This window comes from Petromyzon marinus, chromosome 35 (assembly GCF_048934315.1).
Source record: "Petromyzon marinus isolate PM22_M1 ecotype Great Lakes invasive population chromosome 35, UKy_Petmar_22M1.pri1.0, whole genome shotgun sequence".
NCBI lineage: Eukaryota > Metazoa > Chordata > Hyperoartia > Petromyzontiformes > Petromyzontidae > Petromyzon > Petromyzon marinus.
Genome location: NC_133701.1, coordinates 11500363 through 11515000, shown reverse-complemented (window position 1 = coordinate 11515000; position 14638 = coordinate 11500363). Strand labels below are relative to the sequence as shown.

Here is a 14638-nt window from a genome sequence, read left to right as displayed (position 1 = left end):
TGAATAATGTATGAAAATGAGGTTCAATCAACACTTCGATTATCTCATGAGATGTAACTATGCTAAGAGATGATGAACATTTTTGCCACAAAAAAGTTTTGAAAGTGTTCTTAATGCCAGATGTTGGTTGAAAATGCGTGGTTATAGACTTGTACGAAAAGTAATATCACTTTGCTATAACACAAATAATGAAATGGGAACCAATATTTAATGACATTTCTAACTTTACTCACCACATACTCTAACACTCTATTGAGATTACTAAAACGCAGGTCGCAAAAGTCTTCGTGTATTGTCCTTATTATTGTCTATTCATCCCAGAAAAATAAAACTACCGGGCTTGGAATCCAGAACTTCTTGCATCCAAAGCGAGAACCATATCCCAAGACCAACAAGCTATCTTTCTGTCCAAATAACGCATAAATACGAGTACTTGTATTCGACGATTCATTTTAAAAGCAGCATGACTTTTGAATAGTAAACTGACATAGAATAGGATAATGAGTCAAGAATTTGTCCAGTTTGAGTCAGCAAAAACCCTTTCAATTATGTGATTTCTTGAATTGCTTATTTTACACCAATTTTCATTCTAATCATGCTTGCCTCATTGGTGTCAAGTTGTTATAATGATATAAAGGCAATTGCTAATTTATGGATGAACGAAGGAGTCCCTACGCTATGTCATTGATAGCATTGATTGCCCATACCTCAGCATGCTGTGCAGCATAAGTTGAGAAGATCAAAGCCAGGGCCAGTTCAAAATTGACTTGTGGTCTTTGTCGACCATTCCCCAAGAAAATGGTGATTGGGCTCGTCCGGGATTTGAACCCGGGACCTCTCGCACCCTAAGCGAGAATCATACCCCTAGACCAACGAGCCACTCGTCTTCACTCTGTGAATAATGTATGAAAATGAGGTTCAATCAACACTTCGATTATCTAATGAGATGTAACTTTGCTAAGAGATAAGTTTTGAAAGTGTTCTTAATGCCAGATGTTGGTTGAAAATGCGTGGTTATAGACTTGTACGAAAAGTAATATAACTTTGCTATAACACAAATAATGAAATGGGAACCAATATTTAATGACATTTCTAACTTTACTCACCACATACTCTAACACTCTATTGAGATGAATAAAACTCAGGTCGCAAAAGTCTTCGTGTATTGTCCTTATGATTGTCTATTCATCCCAGAAAAATAAAACTACCGGGGTTGGAATCCAGAACTTCTTGCATCCAAAGCGAGAACCATATCCCAAGACCAACAAGCTATCTTTCTGTCCACATAACACATAAATACGAGTACTTGTATTCGACGATTCATATTAAAAGCAGCATGACTTTTGAATAGTAAACTGACATAGAATAGGATAATGAGTCAAGAATTTGTCCAGATTGAGTCAGCAAAAACCCTTTCAATTATGTGATTTCTTGAATTGCTTATTTTACACCAATTTTCATTCTAATCATGCTTTCCTCATTGGTGTCAAGTTGTTATCATGATATAAAGGCAATTGCTAATTTATGGATGAACGAAGGAGTCCCTACGCTATGTCATTGATTGCATTGATTGCCCATACCTCAGCATGCTGTGCAGCATAAGTTGAGAAGATCAAAGCCAGGGCCAGTTCAAAATTGACTTGGTCTTTGTCGTCCATTCCCCAAGAAAACGGTGCTGGGGTTCGTCTGGGATTTGAACCCAGAACCTTTTGCACAGGAGCGAGAATCAAAAATCTCTACCAACGAGCCACTCGTCTACAACTATTGAATAATGTATGAAAATGAGGTTAAATCAACACTTAGATTATCTCATGAGATGTAACTTTGCTAAGAGATGATGAACATTTTTGTCACAAATAAGTTTTGAAAGTGTTCTTAATGCCAGATGTTGGTTGAAAATGCATGGTTATAGACTTGTACGAAAAGCAATATCACTTTGCTATAACAAAAATAATGAAATGGGAACCAATATTTAATGACATTTCTAACTTTACTCACCACATACTCTAACACTCTATTGAGATTACTAAAACTCAGGTCGCAAAAGTCTTCGTGTATTGTCCTTATTATTGTCTATTCATCCCAGAAAAATAAAACTACCGGGCTTGGAATCCAGAACTTCTTGCATCCAAAGCGAGAACCATATCCCAAGACCAACAAGCTATCTTTCTGTCCACATAACGCATAAATACGAGTACTTGTATTCGACGATTCATATAAAAAGCAGCATGACTTTTGAATAGTAAACTGACATAGAATAGGATAATGAGTCAAAAATTTGTCCAGATTGAGTCAGCAAAAACCCTTTCAATTATGTGATTTCTTGAATTGCTTATTTTACACCAATTTTCATTCTAATCATGCTTTCCTCATTGGTGTCAAGTTGTTATCATGATATAAAGGCAATTGCTAATTTATGGATGAACGAAGGAGTCCCTACGCTATGTCATTGATAGCATTGATTGCCCATACCTCAGCATGCTGTGCAGCATAAGTTGAGAAGATCAAAGCCAGGGCCAGTTCAAAATTGACTTGTGGTCTTTGTCGACCATTCCCCAAGAAAATGGTGATTGGGCTCGTCCGGGATTTGAACCCGGGACCTCTCGCACCCTAAGCGAGAATCATACCCCTAGACCAACGAGCCACTCGTCTTCACCCAGTGAATAATATATGAAAATGAGGTTCAATCAACACTTCGATTATCTCATGAGATGTAACTTTGCTAAGAGATGATGAACATTTTTTGCACAAATAAGTTTTGAAAGTGTTCTTAATGCCAGATGTTGGTTGAAAATGCGTGGTTATAGACTTGTACGAAAAGTAATATAACTTTGCTATAACACAAATAATGAAATGGGAACCAATATTTAATGACATTTCTTACTTTACTCACCACATACTCTAACACTCTATTGAGATGAATAAAACTCAGGTCGCAAAAGTCTTCGTGTATTGTCCTTATGATTGTCTATTCATCCCAGAAAAATAAAACTACCGGGGTTGGAATCCAGAACTTCTCGCATCCAAAGCGAGAACCATATCCCAAGACCAACAATCTATCTTTCTGTCCACATAACGCATAAATACGAGTACTTGTATTCGACGATTCATATTAAAAGCAGCATGACTTTTGAATAGTAAACTGACATAGAATAGGATAATGAGTCAAAAATTTGTCCAGATTGAGTCAGCAAAAACCCTTTCAATTATGTGATTTCTTGAATTGCTTATTTTACACCAATTTTCATTCTAATCATGCTTTCCTCATTGGTGTCAAGTTGTTATCATGATATAAAGGCAATTGCTAATTTATGGATGAACGAAGGAGTCCCTACGCTATGTCATTGATAGCATTGATTGCCCATACCTCAGCATGCTGTGCAGCATAAGTTGAGAAGATCAAAGCCAGGGCCAGTTCAAAATTGACTTGTGGTCTTTGTCGACCATTCCCCAAGAAAATGGTGATTGGGCTCGTCCGGGATTTGAACCCGGGACCTCTCGCACCCTAAGCGAGAATCATACCCCTAGACCAACGAGCCACTCGTCTTCACCCAGTGAATAATATATGAAAATGAGGTTCAATCAACACTTCGATTATCTCATGAGATGTAACTTTGCTAAGAGATGATGAACATTTTTTGCACAAATAAGTTTTGAAAGTGTTCTTAATGCCAGATGTTGGTTGAAAATGCGTGGTTATAGACTTGTACGAAAAGTAACATCACTTTGCTATAACACAAATAATGAAATGGGAACCAATATTTAATGACATTTCTAACTTTACTCACCACATACTCTAACACTCTATTGAGATTACTAAAACTCAGGTCGCAAAAGTCTTCGTGTATTGTCCTTATGATTGTCTATTCATCCCAGAAAAATAAAACTACCGGGGTTGGAATCCAGAACTTCTTGCATCCAAAGCGAGAACCATATCCCAAGACCAACAAGCTATCTTTCTGTCCACATAACACATAAATACGAGTACTTGTATTCGACGATTCATATTAAAAGCAGCATGACTTTTGAATAGTAAACTGACATAGAATAGGATAATGAGTCAAGAATTTGTCCAGATTGAGTCAGCAAAAACCCTTTCAATTATGTGATTTCTTGAATTGCTTATTTTACACCAATTTTCATTCTAATCATGCTTTCCTCATTGGTGTCAAGTTGTTATCATGATATAAAGGCAATTGCTAATTTATGGATGAACGAAGGAGTCCCTACGCTATGTCATTGATTGCATTGATTGCCCATACCTCAGCATGCTGTGCAGCATAAGTTGAGAAGATCAAAGCCAGGGCCAGTTCAAAATTGACTTGGTCTTTGTCGTCCATTCCCCAAGAAAACGGTGCTGGGGTTCGTCTGGGATTTGAACCCAGAACCTTTTGCACAGGAGCGAGAATCAAAAATCTCTACCAACGAGCCACTCGTCTACAACTATTGAATAATGTATGAAAATGAGGTTAAATCAACACTTAGATTATCTCATGAGATGTAACTTTGCTAAGAGATGATGAACATTTTTGTCACAAATAAGTTTTGAAAGTGTTCTTAATGCCAGATGTTGGTTGAAAATGCATGGTTATAGACTTGTACGAAAAGCAATATCACTTTGCTATAACAAAAATAATGAAATGGGAACCAATATTTAATGACATTTCTAACTTTACTCACCACATACTCTAACACTCTATTGAGATTACTAAAACTCAGGTCGCAAAAGTCTTCGTGTATTGTCCTTATTATTGTCTATTCATCCCAGAAAAATAAAACTACCGGGCTTGGAATCCAGAACTTCTTGCATCCAAAGCGAGAACCATATCCCAAGACCAACAAGCTATCTTTCTGTCCACATAACGCATAAATACGAGTACTTGTATTCGACGATTCATATAAAAAGCAGCATGACTTTTGAATAGTAAACTGACATAGAATAGGATAATGAGTCAAAAATTTGTCCAGATTGAGTCAGCAAAAACCCTTTCAATTATGTGATTTCTTGAATTGCTTATTTTACACCAATTTTCATTCTAATCATGCTTTCCTCATTGGTGTCAAGTTGTTATCATGATATAAAGGCAATTGCTAATTTATGGATGAACGAAGGAGTCCCTACGCTATGTCATTGATAGCATTGATTGCCCATACCTCAGCATGCTGTGCAGCATAAGTTGAGAAGATCAAAGCCAGGGCCAGTTCAAAATTGACTTGTGGTCTTTGTCGACCATTCCCCAAGAAAATGGTGATTGGGCTCGTCCGGGATTTGAACCCGGGACCTCTCGCACCCTAAGCGAGAATCATACCCCTAGACCAACGAGCCACTCGTCTTCACCCAGTGAATAATATATGAAAATGAGGTTCAATCAACACTTCGATTATCTCATGAGATGTAACTTTGCTAAGAGATGATGAACATTTTTTGCACAAATAAGTTTTGAAAGTGTTCTTAATGCCAGATGTTGGTTGAAAATGCGTGGTTATAGACTTGTACGAAAAGTAATATAACTTTGCTATAACACAAATAATGAAATGGGAACCAATATTTAATGACATTTCTTACTTTACTCACCACATACTCTAACACTCTATTGAGATGAATAAAACTCAGGTCGCAAAAGTCTTCGTGTATTGTCCTTATGATTGTCTATTCATCCCAGAAAAATAAAACTACCGGGGTTGGAATCCAGAACTTCTCGCATCCAAAGCGAGAACCATATCCCAAGACCAACAATCTATCTTTCTGTCCACATAACGCATAAATACGAGTACTTGTATTCGACGATTCATATTAAAAGCAGCATGACTTTTGAATAGTAAACTGACATAGAATAGGATAATGAGTCAAAAATTTGTCCAGATTGAGTCAGCAAAAACCCTTTCAATTATGTGATTTCTTGAATTGCTTATTTTACACCAATTTTCATTCTAATCATGCTTTCCTCATTGGTGTCAAGTTGTTATCATGATATAAAGGCAATTGCTAATTTATGGATGAACGAAGGAGTCCCTACGCTATGTCATTGATAGCATTGATTGCCCATACCTCAGCATGCTGTGCAGCATAAGTTGAGAAGATCAAAGCCAGGGCCAGTTCAAAATTGACTTGTGGTCTTTGTCGACCATTCCCCAAGAAAATGGTGATTGGGCTCGTCCGGGATTTGAACCCGGGACCTCTCGCACCCTAAGCGAGAATCATACCCCTAGACCAACGAGCCACTCGTCTTCACCCAGTGAATAATATATGAAAATGAGGTTCAATCAACACTTCGATTATCTCATGAGATGTAACTTTGCTAAGAGATGATGAACATTTTTTGCACAAATAAGTTTTGAAAGTGTTCTTAATGCCAGATGTTGGTTGAAAATGCGTGGTTATAGACTTGTACGAAAAGTAACATCACTTTGCTATAACACAAATAATGAAATGGGAACCAATATTTAATGACATTTCTAACTTTACTCACCACATACTCTAACACTCTATTGAGATTACTAAAACTCAGGTCGCAAAAGTCTTCGTGTATTGTCCTTATGATTGTCTATTCATCCCAGAAAAATAAAACTACCGGGGTTGGAATCCAGAACTTCTTGCATCCAAAGCGAGAACCATATCCCAAGACCAACAAGCTATCTTTCTGTCCACATAACACATAAATACGAGTACTTGTATTCGACGATTCATATTAAAAGCAGCATGACTTTTGAATAGTAAACTGACATAGAATAGGATAATGAGTCAAGAATTTGTCCAGATTGAGTCAGCAAAAACCCTTTCAATTATGTGATTTCTTGAATTGCTTATTTTACACCAATTTTCATTCTAATCATGCTTTCCTCATTGGTGTCAAGTTGTTATCATGATATAAAGGCAATTGCTAATTTATGGATGAACGAAGGAGTCCCTACGCTATGTCATTGATTGCATTGATTGCCCATACCTCAGCATGCTGTGCAGCATAAGTTGAGAAGATCAAAGCCAGGGCCAGTTCAAAATTGACTTGGTCTTTGTCGTCCATTCCCCAAGAAAACGGTGCTGGGGTTCGTCTGGGATTTGAACCCAGAACCTTTTGCACAGGAGCGAGAATCAAAAATCTCTACCAACGAGCCACTCGTCTACAACTATTGAATAATGTATGAAAATGAGGTTAAATCAACACTTAGATTATCTCATGAGATGTAACTTTGCTAAGAGATGATGAACATTTTTGTCACAAATAAGTTTTGAAAGTGTTCTTAATGCCAGATGTTGGTTGAAAATGCATGGTTATAGACTTGTACGAAAAGCAATATCACTTTGCTATAACAAAAATAATGAAATGGGAACCAATATTTAATGACATTTCTAACTTTACTCACCACATACTCTAACACTCTATTGAGATTACTAAAACTCAGGTCGCAAAAGTCTTCGTGTATTGTCCTTATTATTGTCTATTCATCCCAGAAAAATAAAACTACCGGGCTTGGAATCCAGAACTTCTTGCATCCAAAGCGAGAACCATATCCCAAGACCAACAAGCTATCTTTCTGTCCACATAACGCATAAATACGAGTACTTGTATTCGACGATTCATATAAAAAGCAGCATGACTTTTGAATAGTAAAATGACATAGATTAGGATAATGAGTCAAAAATTTGTCCAGATTGAGTCAGCAAAAACCCTTTCAATTATGTGATTTCTTGAATTGCTTATTTTACACCAATTTTCATTCTAATCATGCTTTCCTCATTGGTGTCAAGTTGTTATCATGATATAAAGGCAATTGCTAATTTATGGATGAACGAAGGAGTCCCTACGCTATGTCATTGATAGCATTGATTGCCCATACCTCAGCATGCTGTGCAGCATAAGTTGAGAAGATCAAAGCCAGAGCCAGTTCAAAATTGACTTGTGGTCTTTGTCGACCATTCCCCAAGAAAATGGTGATTGGGCTCGTCCGGGATTTGAACCCGGGACCTCTCGCACCCTAAGCGAGAATCATACCCCTAGACCAACGAGCCACTCGTCTTCACCCAGTGAATAATATATGAAAATGAGGTTCAATCAACACTTCGATTATCTCATGAGATGTAACTTTGCTAAGAGATGATGAACATTTTTTGCACAAATAAGTTTTGAAAGTGTTCTTAATGCCAGATGTTGGTTGAAAATGCGTGGTTATAGACTTGTACGAAAAGTAATATAACTTTGCTATAACACAAATAATGAAATGGGAACCAATATTTAATGACATTTCTAACTTTACTCACCACATACTCTAACACTCTATTGAGATGAATAAAACTCAGGTCGCAAAAGTCTTCGTGTATTGTCCTTATGATTGTCTATTCATCCCAGAAAAATAAAACTACCGGGGTTGGAATCCAGAACTTCTCGCATCCAAAGCGAGAACCATATCCCAAGACCAACAATCTATCTTTCTGTCCACATAACGCATAAATACGAGTACTTGTATTCGACGATTCATATTAAAAGCAGCATGACTTTTGAATAGTAAACTGATATAGAATAGGATAATGAGTCAAGAATTTGTCCAGATTGAGTCAGCAAAAACCCTTTCAATTATGTGATTTCTTGAATTGCTTATTTTACACCAATTTTCATTCTAATCATGCTTTCCTCATTGGTGTCAAGTTGTTATCATGATATAAAGGCAATTGCTAATTTATGGATGAACGAAGGAGTCCCTACGCTATGTCATTGATAGCATTGATTGCCCATACCTCAGCATGCTGTGCAGCATAAGTTGAGAAGATCAAAGCCAGGGCCAGTTCAAAATTGACTTGGTTTTTGTCGTCCATTCCCCAAGAAAACGTTGCTGGGGTTCGTCTGGGATTTGAACCCAGAACCTTTTGCACAGGAGCGAGAATCAAACCTCTCTACCAACGAGCCACTCGTCTACAACCATTGAATAATGTATGAAAATGAGGTTAAATCAACACTTAGATTATCTCATGAGATGTAACTTTGCTAAGAGATGATGAACATGTTTTGCACAAATAAGTTTTGAAAGTGTTCTTAATACCAGATGTTGGTTGAAAATGCATGGTTATAGACTTGTATCAAAAGCAATATCACTTTGCTATAACAAAAATAATGAAATGGGAACCAATATTTAATGGCATTTCTAACTTTACTCACCACATACTCTAACACTCTATTGAGATGAATAAAACTCAGGTCGCAAAAGTCTTCGTGGATTGTCCTTATGATTGTATATTCATCCCAGAAAAATAAAACTACCAGGCTTGGAATCCGGAACTTCTTGCATCCAAAGCGAGAACCATATCCCAAGACCAACAAGCTATCTTTCCGTCCACATAACGAATAAATACGAGTACTTGTATCCGAGGCTTCATATAAAAAGCAGCATGACTTTTGAATAGTTAACTGACAGAGAATAGGATAATAAGTCAAGAATTTGTCCAGATTGAGTCAGGCAAAAACCCTTTCAATTATGCGATTTCTTGAATTGCTTATTTTACACCAATTTTCATTCTAATCATGCTTTCCTCATTGGTGTCAAGTTGTTATAATGATATAAAGGCAATTGCTAATTTATGGATGAACGAAGGAGTCCCTACGCTATGTCATTGATACCATTGATTGCCCATACCTCAGCATGCTGTGCAGCATAAGTTGAGAAGATCAAAGCCAGGGCCAGTTCAAAATTGACTTGTGGTCTTTGTCGACCATTCCCCAAGAAAATGGTGATTGGGCTCGTCCGGGATTTGAACCCGGGACCTCTCGCACCCTAAGCGAGAATCATACCCCTAGACCAACGAGCCACTCGTCTTCACTCTGTGAATAATGTATGAAAATGAGGTTCAATCAACACTTCGATTATCTAATGAGATGTAACTTTGCTAAGAGATAAGTTTTGAAAGTGTTCTTAATGCCAGATGTTGGTTGAAAATGCGTGGTTATAGACTTGTACGAAAAGTAATATAACTTTGCTATAACACAAATAATGAAATGGGAACCAATATTTAATGACATTTCTAACTTTACTCACCACATACTCTAACACTCTATTGAGATGAATAAAACTCAGGTCGCAAAAGTCTTCGTGTATTGTCCTTATGATTGTCTATTCATCCCAGAAAAATAAAACTACCGGGGTTGGAATCCAGAACTTCTTGCATCCAAAGCGAGAACCATATCCCAAGACCAACAAGCTATCTTTCTGTCCACATAACACATAAATACGAGTACTTGTATTCGACGATTCATATTAAAAGCAGCATGACTTTTGAATAGTAAACTGACATAGAATAGGATAATGAGTCAAGAATTTGTCCAGATTGAGTCAGCAAAAACCCTTTCAATTATGTGATTTCTTGAATTGCTTATTTTACACCAATTTTCATTCTAATCATGCTTTCCTCATTGGTGTCAAGTTGTTATCATGATATAAAGGCAATTGCTAATTTATGGATGAACGAAGGAGTCCCTACGCTATGTCATTGATAGCATTGATTGCCCATACCTCAGCATGCTGTGCAGCATAAGTTGAGAAGATCAAAGCCAGGGCCAGTTCAAAATTGACTTGTGGTCTTTGTCGACCATTCCCCAAGAAAATGGTGATTGGGCTCGTCCGGGATTTGAACCCGGGACCTCTCGCACCCGAAGCGAGAATCATACCCCTAGACCAACGAGCCACTCGTCTTCACCCAGTGAATAATGTATGAAAATGAGGTTCAATCAACACTTCGATTATCTCATGAGATGTAACTATGCTAAGAGATGATGAACATTTTTGCCACAAAAAAGTTTTGAAAGTGTTCTTAATGCCAGATGTTGGTTGAAAATGCGTGGTTATAGACTTGTACGAAAAGTAATATCACTTTGCTATAACACAAATAATGAAATGGGAACCAATATTTAATGACATTTCTAACTTTACTCACCACATACTCTAACACTCTATTGAGATTACTAAAACGCAGGTCGCAAAAGTCTTCGTGTATTGTCCTTATTATTGTCTATTCATCCCAGAAAAATAAAACTACCGGGCTTGGAATCCAGAACTTCTTGCATCCAAAGCGAGAACCATATCCCAAGACCAACAAGCTATCTTTCTGTCCAAATAACGCATAAATACGAGTACTTGTATTCGACGATTCATTTTAAAAGCAGCATGACTTTTGAATAGTAAACTGACATAGAATAGGATAATGAGTCAAGAATTTGTCCAGTTTGAGTCAGCAAAAACCTTTTCAATTATGTGATTTCTTGAATTGTTTATTTTACACCAATTTTCATTCTAATCATGCTTTCCTCATTGGTGTCAAGTTGTTATAATGATATAAAGGCAATTGCTAATTTATGGATGAACGAAGGAGTCCCTACGCTATGTCATTGATAGCATTGATTGCCCATACCTCAGCATGCTGTGCAGCATAAGTTGAGAAGATCAAAGCCAGGGCCAGTTCAAAATTGACTTGTGGTCTTTGTCGACCATTCCCCAAGAAAATGGTGAATGGGCTCGTCCGGGATTTGAACCCGGGACCTCTCGCACCCTAAGCGAGAATCATACCCCTAGACCAACGAGCCACTCGTCTTCACTCTGTGAATAATGTATGAAAATGAGGTTCAATCAACACTTCGATTATCTAATGAGATGTAACTTTGCTAAGAGATAAGTTTTGAAAGTGTTCTTAATGCCAGATGTTGGTTGAAAATGCGTGGTTATAGACTTGTACGAAAAGTAATATAACTTTGCTATAACACAAATAATGAAATGGGAACCAATATTTAATGACATTTCTAACTTTACTCACCACATACTCTAACACTCTATTGAGATGAATAAAACTCAGGTCGCAAAAGTCTTCGTGTATTGTCCTTATGATTGTCTATTCATCCCAGAAAAATAAAACTACCGGGGTTGGAATCCAGAACTTCTTGCATCCAAAGCGAGAACCATATCCCAAGACCAACAAGCTATCTTTCTGTCCACATAACACATAAATACGAGTACTTGTATTCGACGATTCATATTAAAAGCAGCATGACTTTTGAATAGTAAACTGACATAGAATAGGATAATGAGTCAAGAATTTGTCCAGATTGAGTCAGCAAAAACCCTTTCAATTATGTGATTTCTTGAATTGCTTATTTTACACCAATTTTCATTCTAATCATGCTTTCCTCATTGGTGTCAAGTTGTTATCATGATATAAAGGCAATTGCTAATTTATGGATGAACGAAGGAGTCCCTACGCTATGTCATTGATAGCATTGATTGCCCATACCTCAGCATGCTGTGCAGCATAAGTTGAGAAGATCAAAGCCAGGGCCAGTTCAAAATTGACTTGTGGTCTTTGTCGACCATTCCCCAAGAAAATGGTGATTGGGCTCGTCCGGGATTTGAACCCGGGACCTCTCGCACCCTAAGCGAGAATCATACCCCTAGACCAACGAGCCACTCGTCTTCATCCAGTGAATAATATATGAAAATGAGGTTCAATCAACACTTCGATTATCTCATGAGATGTAACTTTGCTAAGAGATGATGAACATTTTTTGCACAAATAAGTTTTGAAAGTGTTCTTAATGCCAGATGTTGGTTGAAAATGCGTGGTTATAGACTTATACGAAAAGTAATATAACTTTGCTATAACACAAATAATGAAATGGGAACCAATATTTAATGACATTTCTAACTTTACTCACCACATACTCTAACACTCTATTGAGATGAATAAAACTCAGGTCGCAAAAGTCTTCGTGTATTGTCCTTATGATTGTCTATTCATCCCAGAAAAATAAAACTACCGGGGTTGGAATCCAGAACTTCTTGCATCCAAAGCGAGAACCATATCCCAAGACCAACAAGCTATCTTTCTGTCCACATAACGCATAAATACGAGTACTTGTATTCGACGATTCATATTAAAAGCAGCATGACTTTTGAATAGTAAACTGACATAGAATAGGATAATGAGTCAAGAATTTGTCCAGATTGAGTCAGCAAAAACCCTTTCAATTATGTGATTTCTTGAATTGCTTATTTTACACCAATTTTCATTCTAATCATGCTTTCCTCATTGGTGTCAAGTTGTTATCATGATATAAAGGCAATTGCTAATTTATGGATGAACGAAGGAGTCCCTACGCTATGTCATTGATAGCATTGATTGCCCATACCTCAGCATGCTGTGCAGCATAAGTTGAGAAGATCAAAGCCAGGGCCAGTTCAAAATTGACTTGGTCTTTGTCGTCCATTCCCCAAGAAAACGTTGCTGGGGTTCGTCTGGGATTTGAACCCAGAACCTTTTGCACAGGAGCGAGAATCAAACCTCTCTACCAACGAGCCACTCGTCTACAACCATTGAATAATGTATGAAAATGAGGTTAAATCAACACTTAGATTATCTCATGAGATGTAACTTTGCTAAGAGATGATGAACATGTTTTGCACAAATAAGTTTTGAAAGTGTTCTTAATACCAGATGTTGGTTGAAAATGCATGGTTATAGACTTGTACGAAAAGCAATATCACTTTGCTATAACAAAAATAATGAAATGGGAACCAATATTTAATGGCATTTCTAACTTTACTCACCACATACTCTAACACTCTATTGAGATGAATAAAACTCAGGTCGCAAAAGTCTTCGTGGATTGTCCTTATGATTGTATATTCATCCCAGAAAAATAAAACTACCAGGCTTGGAATCCGGAACTTCTTGCATCCAAAGCGAGAACCATATCCCAAGACCAACAAGCTATCTTTCTGTCCACATAACACATAAATACGAGTACTTGTATTCGACGATTCATATTAAAAGCAGCATGACTTTTGAATAGTAAACTGACATAGAATAGGATAATGAGTCAAGAATTTGTCCAGATTGAGTCAGCAAAAACCCTTTCAATTATGTGATTTCTTGAATTGCTTATTTTACACCAATTTTCATTCTAATCATGCTTTCCTCATTGGTGTCAAGTTGTTATCATGATATAAAGGCAATTGCTAATTTATGGATGAACGAAGGAGTCCCTACGCTATGTCATTGATTGCATTGATTGCCCATACCTCAGCATGCTGTGCAGCATAAGTTGAGAAGATCAAAGCCAGGGCCAGTTCAAAATTGACTTGGTCTTTGTCGTCCATTCCCCAAGAAAACGGTGCTGGGGTTCGTAAGGGATTTGAACCCAGAACCTTTTGCAAAGGAGCGAGAATCAAAAATCTCTACCAACGAGCCACTCGTCTACAACTATTGAATAATGTATGAAAATGAGGTTAAATCAACACTTAGATTATCTCATGAGATGTAACTTTGCTAAGAGATGATGAACATTTTTGTCACAAATAAGTTTTGAAAGTGTTCTTAATGCCAGATGTTGGTTGAAAATGCATGGTTATAGACTTGTACGAAAAGCAATATCACTTTGCTATAACAAAAATAATGAAATGGGAACCAATATTTAATGACATTTCTAACTTTACTCACCACATACTCTAACACTCTATTGAGATTACTAAAACTCAGGTCGCAAAAGTCTTCGTGTATTGTCCTTATTATTGTCTATTCATCCCAGAAAAATAAAACTACCGGGCTTGGAATCCAGAACTTCTTGCATCCAAAGCGAGAACCATATCCCAAGACCAACAAGCTATC

The 14638-nt window shown here is 37.2% G+C and overlaps 10 non-coding genes across 10 annotated transcripts; all 10 read right to left on the bottom strand.

Moving 5' to 3' along the window:
- Positions 1-807: 807 nt before the first annotated feature.
- Positions 808-879, bottom strand: TRNAP-AGG (transfer RNA proline (anticodon AGG)). The gene has a single exon. It is a non-coding gene; the product is annotated as a tRNA-Pro (tRNA).
- A 1693-nt stretch (positions 880-2572) lies between these two features.
- Positions 2573-2644, bottom strand: TRNAP-AGG (transfer RNA proline (anticodon AGG)). Its single transcript has one exon. It is a non-coding gene; the product is annotated as a tRNA-Pro (tRNA).
- Positions 2645-3467: 823 nt separating this feature from the next.
- Positions 3468-3539, bottom strand: TRNAP-AGG (transfer RNA proline (anticodon AGG)). The gene has a single exon. It is a non-coding gene; the product is annotated as a tRNA-Pro (tRNA).
- Positions 3540-5254: 1715 nt separating this feature from the next.
- TRNAP-AGG (transfer RNA proline (anticodon AGG)) lies at positions 5255-5326 on the bottom strand. The gene has a single exon. It is a non-coding gene; the product is annotated as a tRNA-Pro (tRNA).
- Positions 5327-6149: 823 nt separating this feature from the next.
- TRNAP-AGG (transfer RNA proline (anticodon AGG)) lies at positions 6150-6221 on the bottom strand. Its single transcript has one exon. It is a non-coding gene; the product is annotated as a tRNA-Pro (tRNA).
- A 1715-nt stretch (positions 6222-7936) lies between these two features.
- TRNAP-AGG (transfer RNA proline (anticodon AGG)) lies at positions 7937-8008 on the bottom strand. Its single transcript has one exon. It is a non-coding gene; the product is annotated as a tRNA-Pro (tRNA).
- Positions 8009-9724: 1716 nt separating this feature from the next.
- TRNAP-AGG (transfer RNA proline (anticodon AGG)) lies at positions 9725-9796 on the bottom strand. Its single transcript has one exon. It is a non-coding gene; the product is annotated as a tRNA-Pro (tRNA).
- Positions 9797-10597: 801 nt separating this feature from the next.
- On the bottom strand, positions 10598-10669 carry TRNAP-CGG (transfer RNA proline (anticodon CGG)). The gene has a single exon. It is a non-coding gene; the product is annotated as a tRNA-Pro (tRNA).
- Positions 10670-11492: 823 nt separating this feature from the next.
- On the bottom strand, positions 11493-11564 carry TRNAP-AGG (transfer RNA proline (anticodon AGG)). The gene has a single exon. It is a non-coding gene; the product is annotated as a tRNA-Pro (tRNA).
- Positions 11565-12365: 801 nt separating this feature from the next.
- On the bottom strand, positions 12366-12437 carry TRNAP-AGG (transfer RNA proline (anticodon AGG)). The gene has a single exon. It is a non-coding gene; the product is annotated as a tRNA-Pro (tRNA).
- Positions 12438-14638: the final 2201 nt, after the last annotated feature.